This window comes from Lepisosteus oculatus, chromosome 14 (genome assembly GCF_040954835.1).
Source record: "Lepisosteus oculatus isolate fLepOcu1 chromosome 14, fLepOcu1.hap2, whole genome shotgun sequence".
NCBI lineage: Eukaryota > Metazoa > Chordata > Actinopteri > Semionotiformes > Lepisosteidae > Lepisosteus > Lepisosteus oculatus.
The window spans coordinates 20,869,470-20,888,994 of NC_090709.1; the positions used below are offsets into that span (position 1 = coordinate 20,869,470).

Here is a 19,525-nt window from a genome sequence, read left to right on the forward strand (position 1 = left end):
TTTCAATAGAATTAATTTGAACAGTCATATTTGTTTTATTCCTCCTACCATGGCAATTTGTGCTCAAAGATTTAACTTTTTTGTATTTTAAAAAACGTGCTAGCCTTGATGGGAAAGTAAGCGGCACTGCAGGCGTGGTGGCCAAGTGGTAAGGCGTCGGTAATAAAGTCAATAATCTGTTAAACATTTTATGCCATTTTTTCCATAAATGATGTTCACGTTGGAACAGTGAGAAAGGCGTGCCTGGATGCACTTGAACCATCACCTTACTATCATTTGAGTCCCAACCTGACCGCACTAAGCAATTGTACCACAGAGACTCCAACAAGTTGGTTTTCTCCATTTGCAGTTTTGGGTAAAAAATAATCTGCACTTTAAAGCAAGTATTGTATTTCAAATTTTGCAAATTTCTTGAAAAATGTTGTTTCAGAGAGAAACTGAGTAGACAGGAATAGCCCAGTCAGTAGAATATCGAACTTTTTATCTGTAGGTCTCTAGTCAGGCGACTGATTTTCTTGCAACTACTGTGAACCTGCAAAATAGATGGTCTTTTGTCCCTCAGTTTTTCAAGTTGTTCTATGAATGTTTAAAATGTTAAATATTTTTCATGCTCTTAAGCACTTTCTGTCACAAAGTTTCTGGTGTTCTTGGTGCTGTGCTGCACGTAGATAATGTAGACGAGAGCACAGGTAACAATACAGGACAAGCAGTGAGGAGATCCCGTAGCTTTCAACTCAGTGCAGAGTCCAGAGGGAAGCCTATGTTGCTAAACAATCAACAGGTATCTAATAATGACGTTCACAAAGGTGACAATATGTTTTTTTCAACATATCCTTACATTTACTCATACAGCACAACATATTTTCTATACCCTCAAATCATCAATGTAACGACTTTCTCCTGAGAAACACAAGTATAGAGTGAAATCACAATAACTTATAAAACAAATCTATTCAAACGCCCAGATATGACAGAACACACCCCTTTAAATATGTATTTCTTTTATTTCAGTTTTCTTCCCTCCCCAGGATACCTGAAAATTCACTATCGCATATTAAAGGCTGTACATGTAATACATCTACTAATAAAGATGGACATTAAAGTAAATTATTAATAAATTATACTTTTCATGAAGGCATGTATTGATAAAATTATTGTGAATAATTGTGGTGTCTGGAAAGCAATTTTAGTTAAATATAACAATTTTCAGGCAAGTGGTGCATAAGCTTGTTATTTAGACACTAAATTATTTCCACTGCATTCACAACAGTTCTAATGTGTTTGCTTGTTCTGCATAGTCTGCTACTGAGTTGTTTTCCAAACTGAAACCTATAAGAACATTATTCAAGACACACCATGGCCCAGAATCGTGCATCGGGACAAAGATTAACATCCATTGAAAGTACTCCCAAATAAAAGATTTGACCGAAAAATTAAAAGAGTAGGCAAGTATTAAAACAAAACCATAACTTCTTGACTTCCAATCTCTTTCCTGGTTCAGGCCATGTAAAATGACATATTCAGTGGACTCATGCCGAGGTTGTGAGTTTAAGCCTCACCTGGAGCAGCCTGGTTTTCTGTCTTGACAGGTAAACAGTGTTTTGTGTTATTTGCTAAATGGAGAGAGGATTCTGTGTTAATTGTGCTCCTCCTGGGAGAGGTCAAGATGAGAAGTTCACCAGGCTGGTGGTAAATATCCTGTCCAGGAATATCGGGGCTGTAGGGGGTCAGATCTATAGATGTAGTAAACACATTAGTGGAGACGGTGTGTCTGTTCTCCGTGAGAGAGCCGGGAAAGAATAATCTGTGGTCTGGGAAGAAGAGACCCTCGTTGGAAGAGCGGCGCTCCTCACAGGAGAGAATGAAAACAATCTTTTTCAGGGACGCTGATTTTTCTCTTTGGGTGAATTAAAAGCACTTGTCGCAAGTGACCTCGTGGCGCAACGGTAGCGCGTCTGACTCCAGATCAGAAGGTTGCGTGTTCAAATCACGTTGAGGTCAGCTGATGTGTTTGCAGGTGCTGCTGGTGCCGAACCCAGAATTTACACCATGCAGTCAGGTTTTAGCTGTACACCACCTAGGTAATCCGAATGAAGTAACAGAACAGTACAGAACACCCAGTCAGGATCTTATGCAGCATTTCATCTTGAACACGACAAGAGAAAAGGCACACTGCACATCCGCGAAACATCACATCCGACTTTAGAGACAGTGACATCAGAGAATGGAAGTTTCAAACCGCTTTTCTGTTACAGGTTCAAGCAAACCTGAAAGTTAGGGAGTGTTTGGTCACTTTTGTATGAAAAAGTGTCTGAAGCCTGTAATTATAATTTGCCCTTCTTTTAATTGTGGTTGAAATCCACTCCCATGTACCAAGACCTTACAGTATATTCATGTTTACTTAAATGACTAACTATTGGACTATTGGACATTAGTTGGTGTTTTTTTTTTGTAACGATTTGCTATTTCATGCAGGAAAGAAAGGAAGCCAGACCCAACGTTTGCTTTCAGGTGGGGTTCATTTACATAACAGACATCTATTTCTGAGGAGCCTGATTTGAATCACACAACCCCGGTAGAAGTCGAATCGACAATCTTATAAACCGAAATCAGACGCGTTATCCATTAAACCACTAGCCCGTCGAGTAAATTAATTGCACCATGGTGAGTTCAGTGCCGCTACTAGTAATACCCCACCCCCATCTTAAATTTCTAAGTGAGAAACGTGTTTTCTACATTTTTTTTTAGTTTTAAAAAATCATCACTTTTAAGCAGACAAAGCCTTTATGTGTCGCTCTGAATTTCTAATTGATTTAGAATTCCAAGACAAAAGCGTTTCGTTCCACAGCGGCGCGAAATGATCACGTCTTTCACTCTACTTCTCTCTAGTAGTAAAGCAGATCTTGCTTGGTGAGCATTTGCTCCGGTAAATTAGGTCACTTTTCATGTTAACTCACTTCTTCTAAACACAACATTTCCCGGTGCATGTTTTCTCCATGAAAAAAAGACATGTGCATGTGCATGTTTTCCCTTACATGTTTTCCCTTACATGATTTCTCGTTTTGTTTCATCAAAGTGTACAGAAAGAAGAAAGAAAGGAAAAGTGTCGTTAATGAACTCTGTCCCCCTTGGGAGATGTCAAGCGCATTGGACATGAAAAGTGCCCAATAAAAGCCATTTCTCTTCATTTCTCTTACGGTCAGGGCTCCTGTTCCGTGTAAAGGAGGCAGCTTGCTCAGCCGGCAGACTCAGGGCTTCGTGAACGCAAATGGCTCAGAGCGGTGTGTCCAAGCGGCTATAAAAGAGGAGAATTCTGCCGGCACCGTAGCTGAGTCGGTTTAAGTACCTGTCTCGTTAACTGGAGATCCGGGCTCCACATCCCAGCTGTGCCTTTCTTCCTGTCTTTTTGTGCAGAAACTACCATCTTGGACAACCGCATAGGGCTTGATTTAGTTTAAAGCATGAATGCATTTCCTTTCTGCAACAACTTGTTTTTCAAGAAATTCATACAGCTTGTGAAAAATGAAATGTAATTCTTGGCTATCAGAGCAGAAGGAATATTGCCGACTGGCAAGAAAATGCAAGCAATGTTTATTTTTTGACCGGAAAGGTGCGAATGGAGAAAAGCCTCACTCATCAGTCTCTGTGGCGCAATCGGCGAGCGCGTTCGGCTGTTAACTGAAAGGTTGGTGGTTCAAGCCCACCCAGGGACGGTAATCTTATTATTGTCAATGTAAACACTGCCTCCGCTAAAGCTGAAACCTTAACCCTCTTTATATTTGCCGAAAATGCGAGTCTTTTGCCCGTGTCCAACAATAACACTTGAGACCGGGTAAGTACAGTAGTGATCAACACCGCAACTCCCTAGACAATCATATTCACCCATGGAAAAGTATCTTTGAAGGGCTGGCGGGAGATATCATTTATACTCCTGTTGCGTCCTCTGCTAAAATCGTTTAGAAATACAACGCGGATTTGTTTGAGAATTTGACAAGCATTGTTACGTTAGCACTGTGAAGTTGGATGTTGATATTTTGAGATATTTACCTTCATTTTAACATAAATATAAACATAAATGCTGTGCAATCTATGCTGTACAATCAAACACGGGTATATTTTGAGTCTCGTGCTGATCGTCCTGTGGATCCAAAAGAAAATTTTAAAGCTGATACATTTTCGGTTGTAATTTGCATCTAGCTACAACGTCCCTGGAAAAGAGATTTTATTAGTTGCGTGCAATCGGTATCTTTTACTTTACGTATGGTAGTGGCAATAGTTTGAAAAATGTTTTCTAAAGAAGATTGTATTGCCAGGACCTGCCTTTAGCGCTCAGTAGCGATGACGCTGTTGATATAGATGGAGAAGAAATGTAAGTCTATTAAACTCTTAGCTAGACTGGGATCCTCCACTTGCAGGTTAGTGTTTTTTAGGATGAAGAGCAGGAATCTGATGATATTAATGATATAATCTGCAATGGTCTGGTGAGACAGCCCAGTCATCTTCAACTGGGAAACAAATGTCTGCATTTTGGGAATGTCCTTCAGAAAACTTAAGGAAACTTCCAATGGATCCATAAAAAACAGGAACCTGGAGACATTTTCAACCTGAAAAACATATATAGAGAAAGTCATTATTTTTATGACCAACATCCATGGTATGTGAAGTTTAAGCCGAGTAAAACCCATGTACCAAATACCTACCTCCTTGGAGCAGTTTACCATTCCCAGGCCCTGGATAAGGTATTGTTTAAAGCCAGCCAGGAGAGGAGAATCAAGAGTGTTTTCTGTAAAGTCCAGCCAGGGCAACTCTTTTTTCGGAGAGCTTTTAGATTACCTTTAACTGACACCCTGTAGATATAAGACACATGGACAATTACATGTATTATAAGTGTTTCCGTTTTCTTAGTTGGCTTCTGGGAGAAAATAGCTTTAATTGTGGCCCCGTGTGACTATGTATATCTACCAATTCACTGACATCCCAATTAAGGCTACATTTTTTCTTGCCTCTGTGAAACAAAATCAATTTTTATACATACAACGCGCAAATAAAAAATAAAGCACTAGAAACCCTATTGAGCAGAGAGTCTTACTGTTCCCCATCTTCCCCTTCCTCCTCCGCTTCTGCTTCAGTTTCTGGAGCAGCCTCTGGCATCTCTTCCTCCTGGACAGCGGCCTCTTGCTCAGGGCCACTGGAATACAGGTAGATGCTTTTACATAATATGTTGTAACAATGATTTCAAAAAGAAACTACAGAAGCCTTACAAATTAAAAATATCTCACCTTACCAATGTGTCTTCAGGCTTCCCATGCACAAAAAGGCCCAAGGACTCTAGCAGTCTTACAACCGCTATCCTGTTTGCCTCACCAGACACAATCTCTATTCTGTTGTAATCCACGATGACCCCGTTCTTCAGGTGATTCATCATGTCCTTCCTTGCCTGTTGAGAGGCCATCGTGATCTCCTCTGCCAAGGTGTGCTTCATACACGCCCTCTTCAAGTGAGCAGGAAGCTGATCAAAAGTATTCAGGCACATCTTGCACACCAGGGGAATCCTCGCGGGTTTCCTTTTAAAATAAATAATATAATTTGTGTATAGAAACAAGCTAAGACTGATTTCTTAAATTATCCTTAATGTTCTCTCTCATAGTTTGAGCATAATGATTTTATTGTATTGCTCATTGCTCCAAAATAAATAATGGTTTCATAAAAAAGTGAACATTCTCATCTATATTCATTTGCAGTTACACTATTGCAATTAATCTGTATCCATTCTGCATTCATATCTACAAGAAAGAGCTCTCAATTAATTAAATGCCCCATTGAACTGGCCCTGATTATACAATGCAAGGAGAAGTCTTCTAAGCCAATACTTGTCACCAGAAAGAGGCTGTATTTCAATTATACAATATACAAAACAATACCATTTAACACAAAGATATATTCCACACCTCAGCATGCACATGATGAGATTCTTGATATTAGATTAGAAAACAAATATCAATGCACTGAGAGAGGCTTATTAATAAAGATGCATCTGCCTGACTGCATATTAGTTTTAAAAGGTTATCAGATGTAAAGTCTTACCTCTTGATCGTAGTGGTGATTCAATATCCAGGACCTTAGTCAAGTCTCAGAGTTACTGTACCTCCTGTCTTGATTGCAGGTGAAAAGTGAAAGGTATATTGCACTCAGCAGAAAGTTACCCCGAGCAAAGACTCCACCCCTCCCAGAAAACAGCACTCCCCTTTGGCAAAGCAGTGGGTGGAGGAAGCCTTTGCTACCATTATCAAACACAGAAATTGCATTAAAATTGCAGAAAAGCATTAACATCCAAAGTACCTGTCTTAGCTGGGGCAGGAACTTCTCCTTGCATTGTATAATCAGGGCCAGTTCAATGGGGCATTTAATTTATTGAGAGCTCTTTCTAGTATTTAAGAATGCATATTAAATTTATGGCGTATTAAATAAAGGGTGAATATGGGTACCATAGGTATTACACCTCTATAATCTCAGGGTTAAAATAAAAAAAACAAGGTGAATGAGGTGTAACATGGCTTACATGGATTATTTAGTAGAACTTTAACTTTAGTAGAAAGTGGCTTTCAACAGCCATCTCTGGAAATGGTCAGTCTTTTAGACAGCTGGGGAGAAGGTACAGAGTAATTTACACACCTTCCTGCTACCATGATCAGAGCAGTATTAGATTAAACTTGTCATTTATTGAAAGCCCAGTTTTTAACAATCATTTTCATTTTAACTTACTTTTTTCAAAGAAGGATCTGAGGTTCACTTCTTGAATTAAATCTTTTGACAAGAGGTAAGACTTCTATTTTACATTTAAACCCATGTTTAGCTGTGTTTTTTAGATTCAACTAAACCAATTTCTGTGTGTGATAATGTCCTTTAATTCTGACAACATCACACTAAATTACATGATATAAAACAGCTAATGTTTCTAGAGATAAAGTTTCTGGGATGCTTCTCATTACTTTGCATTACCAGGGACAGTTTAATTCACCTTGTACAGCATTGAAAGACCATGCTTTTTTAAAGTTATTTAACATTTTATAGAACTTTGTCTACTATGGCAACACGATGAGCTTGGTGAAATTTGGAAAAATACTGCTTGGCCACTTATCTTAAGATAAAGGTAGGATAAAGGTTTATTTTTTGCACCTACCTGCCCCCCAGGGAAGGCCGATGCTTTCTAAGTTGATGGTTCCCTACAGTAGACTGTACCTTATCTTCTAAGGTAATGTATATTGACCCAAATCAGTTTTGGAATCCAATCTACTGACGAGATGGAGCACATCTTTTTTTGGATACAGATTCATTGCAATAATGTAACTGCAAATGAATATGAGCATGTATGTTTGTTCATATACAGTGGCAGGAGCAGTCTCTCATTGCAGTGAATTTTCAGGGCCAATTCATCTCTCCATCTTATACTGAATATGAAAGGTAGCTGTGTCTATATTGACTCCTCACTAGTTGGAATTTGTATATATTCCAGTGTTCCCTCAGCCAGTCCTTCTGTTGTAATTCAATTTATCTCATAAAATTCCTTCCCCACTTCTAGGACCAGCAGTTTTTGAACTCCACAATGGCTCCTATTGGAAAGTCTGTGACTGAGACCAAGTAAGAGTTCACTTTTTTATATTAAGCCATTATTTTGTTTGGAGCAATGAGCAATTCTGATATAAATACAATAAAATCATTATGCTCAAACTATGAGAGAGAAAATTAAGGATAATTTAAGAAATCAGTCTTAGCTTGTTTCTATACACAAATTATATTATTTATTTTCAAAGGAAACCTGCTAGGATTCCCCTGGAGTGCAAGATGTGCCTGAATACTTTTGATCAGCTTCCTGCTCACTTGAAGAGGGCGTGTATGAAGCACACCTTGGCAGAGGAGATCACGATGGCCTCTCAACAGGCGAGGAAGGACATGATGAATCACCTGAAGAATGGGGTCATCGTGGATTACAACAGAATAGAGATCGTGTCTGGTGAGTCAAACAGGACAGTGGTTGTAAGACTGCTGGAGTCCTTGGGCCTTTTTGTACGTGGGAAGCCTGGTAAATGATTTGAACTAATTTAACGTCATATTCGGGAAATCCAGAGACCGTCTTCACACTTGCAGTGGCTGTTGCAGGAAACACCTGTTGAATCTCACTCTGGATCTCTTGAGAGATCATTCAGCGAGCGAGTCGCAATTAGGAGATAATTTGGTATTTCTTAAGAGAACTCAGAGAACAACAGCACTGATAAATGCTGGGGAGACAACACAGGTAGTTTTTTTTGTAATCAGATTCCAATGTCGAATACTGTGTATGAGAGCTTACTGTACGTAACTTTCCTTTTCTCACATTTTCTGATGGCTATTCCGAAGGGGCACCCTGTCAACTCCTAATACATTTAAAAAATCTGTCTGCGTGTTTGATTATTGTCGTTTAATTTTTAAAAAAGTTCAATGTTGATTATAACTAAAGAAATTAATGATCACAAACAAAAAAAGGGCTGAAGATGCGAGTCGCTTTTGTATTAGAGCTGGATGACATGAGCTTATAAATAAAAACGTTTTCTTCCAATAAATCATACATTTTGTTCCATCCTTCTTACTATACTTCTCTCTTGTAGTAGTAAAGCATTTTGATTGAAACTGAACAATACATTAAAGGTTTCATCTATACACTTATACTTACGCTGCTGTGCAGCGGAGCCTGATACACCCCAGTGGGCAAAAGACGTATAATATCCGTCTATTAAACGCATACCTTAGGCGTATAAATGTGGTCTGCAATTCGCCTAGAATGAAATTCTAATATACGTCTATTGTTATACGTCAATTATACATCTATGATTAGATGTTCATTATACATAAATGGTTGGAGTTCTATTATATGGATAAATTTAGAGGTCTATTATATGGATAACTTTCGAGGACTATTATACGTATATGGTTAGAGGTCTATTATACGGATAACTTTAGAGGACTATTATACGTATATGGTTAGAGGTCTATTATACGGATAACTTTAGAGGTCTATTATACGTATATGGTTAGAGGTCTATTATATGGATAACTTTAGAGGTCTATTATACGTTTATGGGTAGAGGTCTATTATACATCAAAGATAGGTTTTACAGGTGTAGAAACTAGTAAATCAAGCCTATGATTTGGTTTAGAAATTTATTCAGAAAATACACATTCACACCTGAAAAATATGTATTTCAAATTATACATTGTATACAATCAATCAACAATCAACATATGGGCAATAATCATAAAAAACACAACTAGTCTTAAACTTCAGCTACAAATTCTGGTAACATGGCAATATACAGTATTACAGTAATATACGCACTCAATCAAAACCACATTTTGATTCAAATATTAATTTTAAAATGCACAACTTCTGCATTTCCAAGAAAAAAAAATATTACAATGGAAGTTAAGACGATTTTTGTCCACCATTTGCAAACCCTGTCTAATTGTCCTAACAGTTAGAACCAGAAACTTATTATTTTCAGGGTCCTGATTTCCTGGCCCCCTGCCTTGCTATGCATTCTTCAAGTAACGCATTTTGTGCTCCTTTATTTCTTTTAATGTCGACGTAGGGTGGGACTATATTTACTATATTTAGTATACACGTGTAAATAAAGTAATTACTGCTAAAATAATTTACTTCGTACACTATGCAGATTGCCGTATACTCCTTGTTGCGGTACACAAGACATTAACAGTAAAAAGCCTCAGGTACTGTGTTAGATGTGTTTTCAACGTAATATATATGCGTTTATTAATGTCGGCAATTTTATGGTTGCAATTCGACGTTGATTATATGTCGCGGCAACGTATATATACGTATAGCCGTATTTTCGCCGTGAAATATACGTATATTCGACGAATCACTGCCCACTGGACGGTACCGTCCGGTTTCAGCCGCACAGACACGCCCGGACCCCCGCTGAACGATCAGCAATCAATAACATTTGAACGATACAGGCTTCTGCGCTCCGGATCATGTGAGAGAGAAGACACTGAAAAAGTTGTGTGAAAGTGGATTTTGCACCTGCACCAGTGCTGTAGTGGTATCATACAGATGCCCATACAAATCCACCATAAAATATTGCTCTGCCCATTGGTGGATTAGGTATGCACGCTATATTTCAATTTAAATATAAATTGAACCTATTAAAAATTCGATTTTAGATTCAAAATCGATTAATGTTAACACTGATAAAGCTAATGCTTTTTTTCAGGGCTATATCTACTTTTTTTTAAAGAAGTCTATCGCAATTGTGAAAATTAGATAAGGTGTACCAGCACAGGGAGTGAGAATGACCTCAGTCCGGATCCCAGCAGAATCCGTCCTGGTTTGGTCACTGTCAGACTGTTTGGATCGCAACGTGGAAAAAAAATCGCTCTCATCGTGTGACTTCAACTAGAGGAAGGGAAGATCTCATGTTTAAAAAAAATTAGGACTGAAGATAACGTGAACTGAATCCGGGGCCTCACACTTATTATAAAATAATAATTATTAAAATATCAGGTTGTTTTATGCAGCATTTTGTGCACAGTACGTCATATTTATCTAACAATAGAACAACAGCCTACCTCAAGGAGGAATTCACACGCAGTCTGGGGTATTTTCCCCTTTAACATTTTTGCGATTTTATATCGAACCTGTTATACTCCCAAAAGTGCAGAGTAGCTTGTACTGTGTGCCCTGTTTGCCTTTGTAAGCATTTGATTAAAAAATAAGTTCACAATACGATAAAAACAGAGAAAGCACAAACTTAATAATATAACTATACAAAATCAATACCAAATCATAAAGCCAATTAAGTGCCTACTTTTGAAAACAGACAACACTTTATCTACAAAAAACTTGACATTGGTATCTATTTTTGAATTACAAAGCAGACAGAACAGTCCCTGAATTCAAAGACCAGATTAGTTAAAATCCCTCCCACCAATTTAGATTGATCTCGGTCAGAACAAGACCATCAGACGTGAGGGGAATTCGGAACAGGAGCCTCTGCTTCGTCGTTTATTGAGCTTCTGATCAACGTGTGAGTGATAGTTATTTATTGTCTTTGATTAAAGTACACAAAAGTCGCCTTCCTTAGAGCCGGAGTCGAATCAGCAACCTAAAGATTCCCAGGTGTTCCTACTACAGTCCTCCGCTCTACCATCTGAGCTATCAAAGGGATAACAGGAGCTGTTTCCTCGCACACACTGCACAATGTAGTGAAATCTTGCAGGTTATTTAAATCCCAGTAAGACATCAAGTTTCCAACTCGTTTCCTTAGTCTTGGTTACCTTGAATTTAAGCTACGAACCAGGATTCTACTGTATAAACTTCCAGGGATATTACAAAATGTTTGGTGGGCCATCAATCATTCCAGGCGGAAATTGACTCTTTTCTTTCTCGAGGGATCATATTAAACCTTTCATTTCGATCGAGAAGAGGATCGGCATGAGACACAAAACATACCTGTCTTTTTTCTTAAAATCGAAGAATTATTTAACTTAACACTACAACGAACTCGGCCGCAGAAATCAGTCCACAGCTCCTTAATTAACCTGTTCTTAACTTCAAGGAACCCAATCCTGCGCCCTCTAGAGGTTACTGATATAGAGGACAGACTGAAAAGAAGAAATTCAGAAGCAGACTAAGCAGAACACTGGATCTACATTAGAATATTACCCTTTATAGTGGGAATAAAATTGTCGCGACATAATGAATTTACGCATCAGTTGCTTGGAATATTATTGTAATATTTAATTTGCTTTCCTGTCACACCACTTTTATTAATTATGAAGTTTATCAATACACGTTTATTTTAAACAATGTCGTTTATTATTAATACACTTTCATTCCTTTCTTATTAGAAGCTGTATCACAGATAATGCATGTAAAGCCTTCAGTATGCGATTGTGAGTTCAGTTATCCCAGGGAGTGAAGAGAACTGAAATTAAGTGAAATGACATTTAAATAGAGGGTGAATCTTCAAAGTTATCTCTCACTTCAGAATATTTACAAGAACCTACCAGGCGTGGGGTTTGAACCCATGTAGAAATTTGTTTATTGGATCTTAAATCCAATGCCTTAACCACTCGGCCATCCTGGTCAACAGCACATTTCTCTCCGTTCTTTAACATTTCAATAGGATTCAACAATTTAAAAAAATAAACCACGGCCCTTTCACAGAAATGTACCCCGTTCTGCCGTGCACCAAACAGGGGTACTTAGCACTGTGCTAAAGAGGAGCTGTTTACTGTCAGCAGACATTTCCTCATTTCGAAAGGCGTTTTCGCCTGCTCTCAGCTTTTTAAAGACGGTCATAAACGCTCAAGAAGTAATTAATTTCAGTTTGAAGTCTGTTTCTTTTGTCTCCGCTCTTGATGAAGAAAAGCCGTGCGTGGGAGACTCCCTCTCTAAAGAAGTTTGCCGTCACCCTGCAAGAGAGAAGATCCATCATTCACCGAGGCAACCACTGAAATATTAACATTAAACACGTGAAATGCAAGATGCTTTCTACAGATGCAGCCATTCAAAATGGGTGAGGTATTTCGCGGCATACCCCGGTGGGCGTGTCACAGTATCACGCAGTATCACGCGGTATCACGCATGTCACGTGTGTCACGTGACTAACTATCCGGCGTCGCCTTGTAAAACCGCCAGGGGGAGCTTAACCTCTCATGTACAGCATTTGAGCCTTTAATTTTGAACTGTGTATTACAGCATGTTAATCATCAGTCATTAAAATGTTGGTATATATTATGAAAGCAAGATTGCTCAGTTGGACAGAAGTACACAACCTACCTTTATCAGAAATATTTATGCATCAAAGCCTTTACTGAAGATATTACTAATAGTATTAATAATGGATGACTTTGGACAAGCTGTATACTCAAAGTATAATTTCTTTAGCACATTTGTACAAGCACTTGGAATCTGTCCAAGCCATACTTTGTCAGGCATTTTGTTTTACTTCAACGGGGCATAAAAACTTCCTTGCTTTTAACAGGGCATTTCATAATTTCTAGCTACGAAAATGATTTAAAATGCGACACCTATCATTCAACTAGAGCTTAAAATATCACAAGGAAAAATACACACCGGTATTCCATTTCTCCCTAAACATTGTAAGCTTCGAAGTCTTTAACTAACGTGATACCGGAGTCAACAAGCATACTTTTAGAATTTGATTAAAAGGGAATATAATATGGAATCGCGTATCTAAAGAATTTAATAACGGTATGATTATATCCGTGTACTGCGGCAGTACTGTGTAAGGCTGTTTCGCCTACCTGATCATGAGAGCTGTCGTGTAGCCTACTGGTCTAGGTGCGTAACTACCAACTGGCTGGTTGTGTGTTCGAATCCAGCTGGTGCTGGACTTTTAACAAACATTTCTTCGAAAAAATAGGTAAGCGATATTATGGACAATCAATTGACTTTTATATTTCAAAATATCGCAACATGATCGATCTTTGCGATATTTTGAATATATCTTCCCTTCTGACAGCGGTTCCTGCTTCTATTGTGTGTGTGTGTGCAACAGTAAATTTTTATAGAGAAATGGAGGCTGGACAGTATGCGTTACAATATAAACATTTATATTGATTTAAATCGTGTTCTGATTTAAATCGCAAACGCGTGTTTAATTATGTGTTTTTTAATCATGATCAGGCTAATGCATTTCTACATTTTCTGTATGAACCAGCTTAGAGGTTCATACAGAAAGACAGCTTGTGTTTAAATTGAGTGTAAGGTAATTTATGCTTCTAAAGTCATGGTCAGTATTGTTGTACTGTGCTGTACTGTGTCACATTATTTTATAGCGTTTTTATTGCGTTATTAAATCCGGTGGCGCTGTGTTAGTTTCCTGACTCACATTATTTAAACTGCGACACTGATCATTCATCTCTAAATAAACTTTATTTTATATAGCGTTTTAAGCGAATAGGTAATTAGATTGCTCATAAACCTAATCACTTTTTCTACATAAACACAGCGTGATTGCTCTCTGAAAATGCTTTTCCTTTATTTTTAAAGTAGGCTCAGATTTCAACTATAGATCGTATTATTATAAACTTTCTTGGAAAAATGTATTTTATGTAAACCATGTTTGCTATTAATTCATTTAGGGCTAAAATACGTTCATTGTCTTCTAATCGAGTCGACATTGGAAGCCTGCCACAGCCGGACCGTTAAACCAACGCATTAGCACGTCAAAGCCCATTGAGCCAGTATTGGCTTTAGTATCCCCCCCCTTCTCCCCTCAATTCAATTCAATTCAAGGTGTTTTATTTGCATGACAGATGGGTACAAGCAGTGTTGGGTACTGTATGTATATTGTAACGCTTACGGCAGACAGGCACTGTGTAGGAGCCGACGCACCAGAGCAGCGCCTGCAATTTTTATATTTATAACTTAGTTTTTAAAATTAGTCAAGCGATACGAAGCATCTTCTTTTACTTAGTGCCTGAGCATACTGCAACGCGTGTGAAGCCCATAAACGATATTAATTTTGGAACTTAAACATACAGTATATGGCTGGTCTCGGTACTTTAAAGAAAACATACACACCGGTATTCCATTTCTCCCTAAACATTTTAAGCATCGAAGTCTTTAACTAACGCGATACCGGAGTCAACAAGCATACTTTTAGAATTTGATTAAAAGGGAATATAATATGGAATCGCGTATCTCCAGAATTTAAAGACCAGACAATCGCAAACTCGTTTTCAATAAAATTATTTTATTCATTCAGCAGTTTGTGAGAGGGACATCCAGCAGGGAGAGACACGCACACCGGTTTTCATTGACAACATTGTTTTTTTTTCAATTCCTCTTGTCTAACAGGAATGTTTTGTTTGTGGACAGACTGTTAGACAAGAGGAAAAGACCGCCTCCTCCTACGAAGCATTTCGTTGATCCGATCACGAATTCCTTTCCAGTTGTACGCAGCAAGGGTTGAGAATCTCCGATTCACCATCGTACTAATGGTTTCCCGGAGATTGGGTTAAAAAAAAAAACAAAAAACATACTAACAACTGTTCCATCCTACTCCTTAGTTAATACATTTTATTATTCATAAACAGTTAACATTGTTAGCAAAATATTTTGAATTATATTTAACCCTATTTTTTCTTTAGTTTTGTATTTAACTTATTATATGATAGTCAGACTTAATGTATATTTGAACAATGAAAATCTATTTTTACAAGATTTTACATTAAGCACTTTAAATTAATATGGTTAATAATAGTAAACTATTACATGCTGTAACAAGATCGGTTACAAGAAGAAAATGCTTTCAGAGAAAATGTTTCAACCAAACCTGTTCCCACACACCCCGCCCCCACTACCATTAGAATATACACAAACATTTTAGCGTTTCATTCTGAGCAGAAGACCCTCACACCTGAAGAGTGCTGGCTGTGACAAATTAAACCGGTTTTACAGGTTTCAATCACAGACCATGTGACATGGGACTCAGTAAACTACAGTAACACCGTATTTGATAACGCTTTAAAAACGCTATAAAATAATGTGACTTGGCACAGAACAAGTTTACAGCACAGTACAAAGATAAATGCTGACCATGACTTTAGAAGCATAAATTGCCTTACACTCAATTTAAACACAAGCTGTCTTTAGCCCTCTAAGCTGGTTCATACAGAAATGTAGAGATCTAGGCTCAGAACACACAGCTTCATTAGCGTATACATATGCAGGACAACTAGAGAAGACATTTTACAGAGGATGGATTTTTAGAAACATCCCATCAGACATCCCATCATATTCACAACGTGAAATCTAGAAAATAATATTACGTAACCAAAATCCGCAATATGGAAACAGAACCTATGTAATTGTTGATAGATGATGTACTCGTAACATTTTTTCAAGACGAACTACAACATTTAAAAAATGACTTGTATGTACTTGATATCTCTAATCAATCCACGGGTCCCAGCACAAAACGAAAGTAAAACGCATACCGTTTCTCGCTTCTTATTGCTCAAAAGTAATTTGACCGTATGAAATGCATAATATAAACCTAGAAACATATACGTGAGCAGTACTTAAGAACTGTAGTATCGGTGTTAAGACATACCTCTCAAATACTGTAAATCAAGTTAAAAATATCTCAAGACCGATTCTGGTCGTAATGAAACCATGCAAGGGAGTTTTTATGTCCGTTGCAGTTCTTTTGCAACATGAATATAATTATATCGTTATTAATTTCTTGAGATACGCGATTCCATATTATATTCCCTTTTAATCAAATTCTAAAAGTATGCTTGTTGACTCCGGTATCACGTTAGTTAAAGACTTCGAAGCTTACAATGTTTAGGGAGAAATGGAATACCGGTGTGTATTTTTTTCTTTAAAGTACCGAGACCAGCCATATACTGTATGTTTATGTTAAGATTTCCCTTCAGTGGTAAAATTAGATATGAATATTCAATACTTAAACGGGCACAGTTAAGACATTAAATATACATATACATATTGTATACAGTACAGTTTGCATACGGTAATATGTTTATGTTACGCGATTAAAAAATAAATAAATAAAACTGGAAGGTCCAGCACCACCATTATGTTTATATGGTTGTTTTTGTTGGTTGGTTGTTATTATGGTTATTAATAATACGATCTATAGTTGAAATCTGAGCCTAAATAAAAAGAAAAAGCAAGTGATTAGGTTTATGAGCAATCTAATTACTTATTCGTTTAAAACGCTATATAAAATAAAGTTTATTATTAATTTGCTGGACAAAACGGTGAACATTATTATGCATAAGACAAAGATAACGATCCTGATCAGTTTAGAAATCTGTGTACGCTGTAAGGTTTTTACTTCTTAAACTTTTAAATACACGTTTTGAATAGAAAGAAATCCTCTTCCTGGTAGTGTGTATAGCACGCCAGCACGTCTTTTTTCTCCAATCAGAGGGGTGTCAGATAGTGTCAGCCAATCACCATTCTGCGTTGGGTAGCAACGGGTGACTGTTCTCAGGCGGAAGATGTAAACAGCTTAATGTTCGTGTTAAATATTTTTTTTTTATTCAATTAAACGGGCACAGTTAAGACATCAAATATACATATACATACTGTATACAGTACAGATTGCATACGGTAATATGTTTATCTTACGCGATTAAAAAATAAATAAATAAAAATGAAAAGTCTAGCACCAGCTGGATTCAAACACACAACCTGCCAGTTGGTGGTAACGCACCTAGACCAGTAGGCTACAAGACAGCTCACATGAACAGGCAGGCGAAACAGCCCTACACAGCCCTGCTGCAGTACACGGATATAATCATACCGTTATTAAATTCTTTAGATACGCGATTCCATATTATATTCCCTTTTAATCAAATTCTAAAAGTATGCTTGTTGACTCCGGTATCACGTTAGTTAAAGACTTCGAAGCTTACAATGTTTAGGGAGAAATGGAATACTGGTGTGTATTTTTTTCTTTAAAGTACCAAGACCAGCCATATACTGTATGTTTACGTTCCAAAATTAATATCGTTTATGGCCTTCACACGCGTTACAGTATGCTCCTATTCTTTTTATGCTCAGCTACTAAGATTTCCCTTCAGTGGTAAAATCCAATAAATACAACGGGCACAGTAAAGACGTTTACAGTAAGTCTTTCTACGACAGACCAACGGACCACGAGTGCCCCTGTCGGTCAACCAATCACGCACCGCGGTATCGCGTGTCATCTTACCTGCGGTATCTGTACTGCGGTGTCTGTACCGCGCACTTTGAATGGCTGCATCTGTACCTAGGGATTTTATCGTTTCTCCTTTGTCAGAAGTGGGATTTAAACAATGGTCTCCAGGAAAAGCTGCAACCTAAACGCAACGCCTTAGACCACCAATACGGAATTATATTTTATTTCTTTCTACTTGTTGAAAAGAAAAAAAGTGAAATCATGTAATGAGGGAAATGTCTTTTTTCATGGGAAAAAATAGTACGAGGAAATGTAAAGTTTATTGAGCAGCGCTCAATAAAAACGATCGGAAACCGAAAGCGCTTCTTATGCGGATCAGTATATTCCACTGCCGGTGGTTCTGCAGAAGTAATAAGAGTAGCCGAACTCAAAGCACTGTGTTGCCATTACGGGTACTCTGGCTGCAGCTGTTTTAAGATCTACTCAGCGGGCACAGAAAGTTGTAGGAGGTCAGACTGGTTTGCGAATTTAAGATTATTTAAATAAGGTAATTTACAATATAATACATGCTCCAAAAGCGTTAATCCTGCACATGCTGCTATTTGAAACGCCTTCATAAATAACGCGTAATAGAGATTTATGCAGCTGGCTTTTATGTTTCACAATATGTTGCAATCAGGAAAATAAACCTATAAAAAATGTACAATACAAGGTCTGTTCCCAAAAGTGAAAGCTGTTTTACACTGATGTCGGTCTTTTTTAGATAATCCAGATTGTAAAAACGACCGCGCCCTAGCAGATCAAAATATTACAAGGCTGTAAAACACACTCTGAATCGATCTGAATATTTAATTTCCCGGTCCGTTTATGCTACAACGGGCAACTTTGCGCTTATCCACCAAAGCATTTATCTGTTAAGTGAACTTCTGGTGCTTTTAAGATATCCATTTACTTGTCAGAATGGCTGAGTGTTTTAAGACGCCAAACTCGTATTCCCCAGTCGCTGGGGTGTTCTGGTCTCTGAAGAGAGGTGTGGGTTCAAATCCCGCTCCTGACAGTTAGTACCTTTCTGCTGTCCTGTATCCTCCCATTTGCTGTGCTTGCTGACAATGACAGGAAGATGAAAATAGATAGTTTGCGGGCACATGACGGGCATGGAAATGCTTCGTGAACACTTCAATGTGAAGTGATTAGCAGAAAGTCAAATAGGCTCCGGTTCTGCCTTAAGTTTGGGTTGCCTGTAATCGAGAAAAGATTTAATGCAAAGTAAGTGTTCAAATGTGAAAGACCGAAATATAAAACCAGCAGAAGATTTATTAAAACATATCTGTTGTCCTTGCGGTTTCTCCTTTATTTAATTAAATGTGGCATTGTGAAATCAACCTGTAGCCCTAAGGAATGCAATCACTCTCCCAGTAACAGCGGCAGGAGCAGGGATATTATATCAGAGCTCGAACAGAGAGTTCGGAAATCGAGGGAAATTGATTTACAGAACATTTTACTAAACTTTCCTATCTGCTCGGCCTTACTGAAGTATTTTAGCCTTTTTGTCTATTTCTATTCTTTACAGTAGATAGTGTTTAGCCAGAGAAGAGAGATACGCTATACCCCTAAAGTAACCGCCGATTCCAATAACCTTAACTAAAGCAGGAAGATCTCCAGCACAGGCTGGAGACGCTGTGTGTCCGAGTTCAGCGGTTATACAATTCGCGTGTCCTCCCTCCTTTATTACCTTCATAAACTCCTCTCAAACCACAGCAAACTCACGGAATGTTTCGGTGAACAAAAACTGGGTCTTTCTTACC

General features: G+C 37.9%; 2 non-coding genes across 2 annotated transcripts; both read left to right on the top strand.

The window, feature by feature from the left end:
- Positions 1 to 1,929: 1,929 nt before the first annotated feature.
- Positions 1,930 to 2,001, top strand: trnaw-cca (transfer RNA tryptophan (anticodon CCA)). The gene has a single exon. It is a non-coding gene; the product is annotated as a tRNA-Trp (tRNA).
- A 1,638-nt stretch (positions 2,002 to 3,639) lies between these two features.
- Positions 3,640 to 3,713, top strand: trnan-guu (transfer RNA asparagine (anticodon GUU)). Its single transcript has one exon. It is a non-coding gene; the product is annotated as a tRNA-Asn (tRNA).
- The last annotated feature ends 15,812 nt before the right edge of the window (positions 3,714 to 19,525 follow it).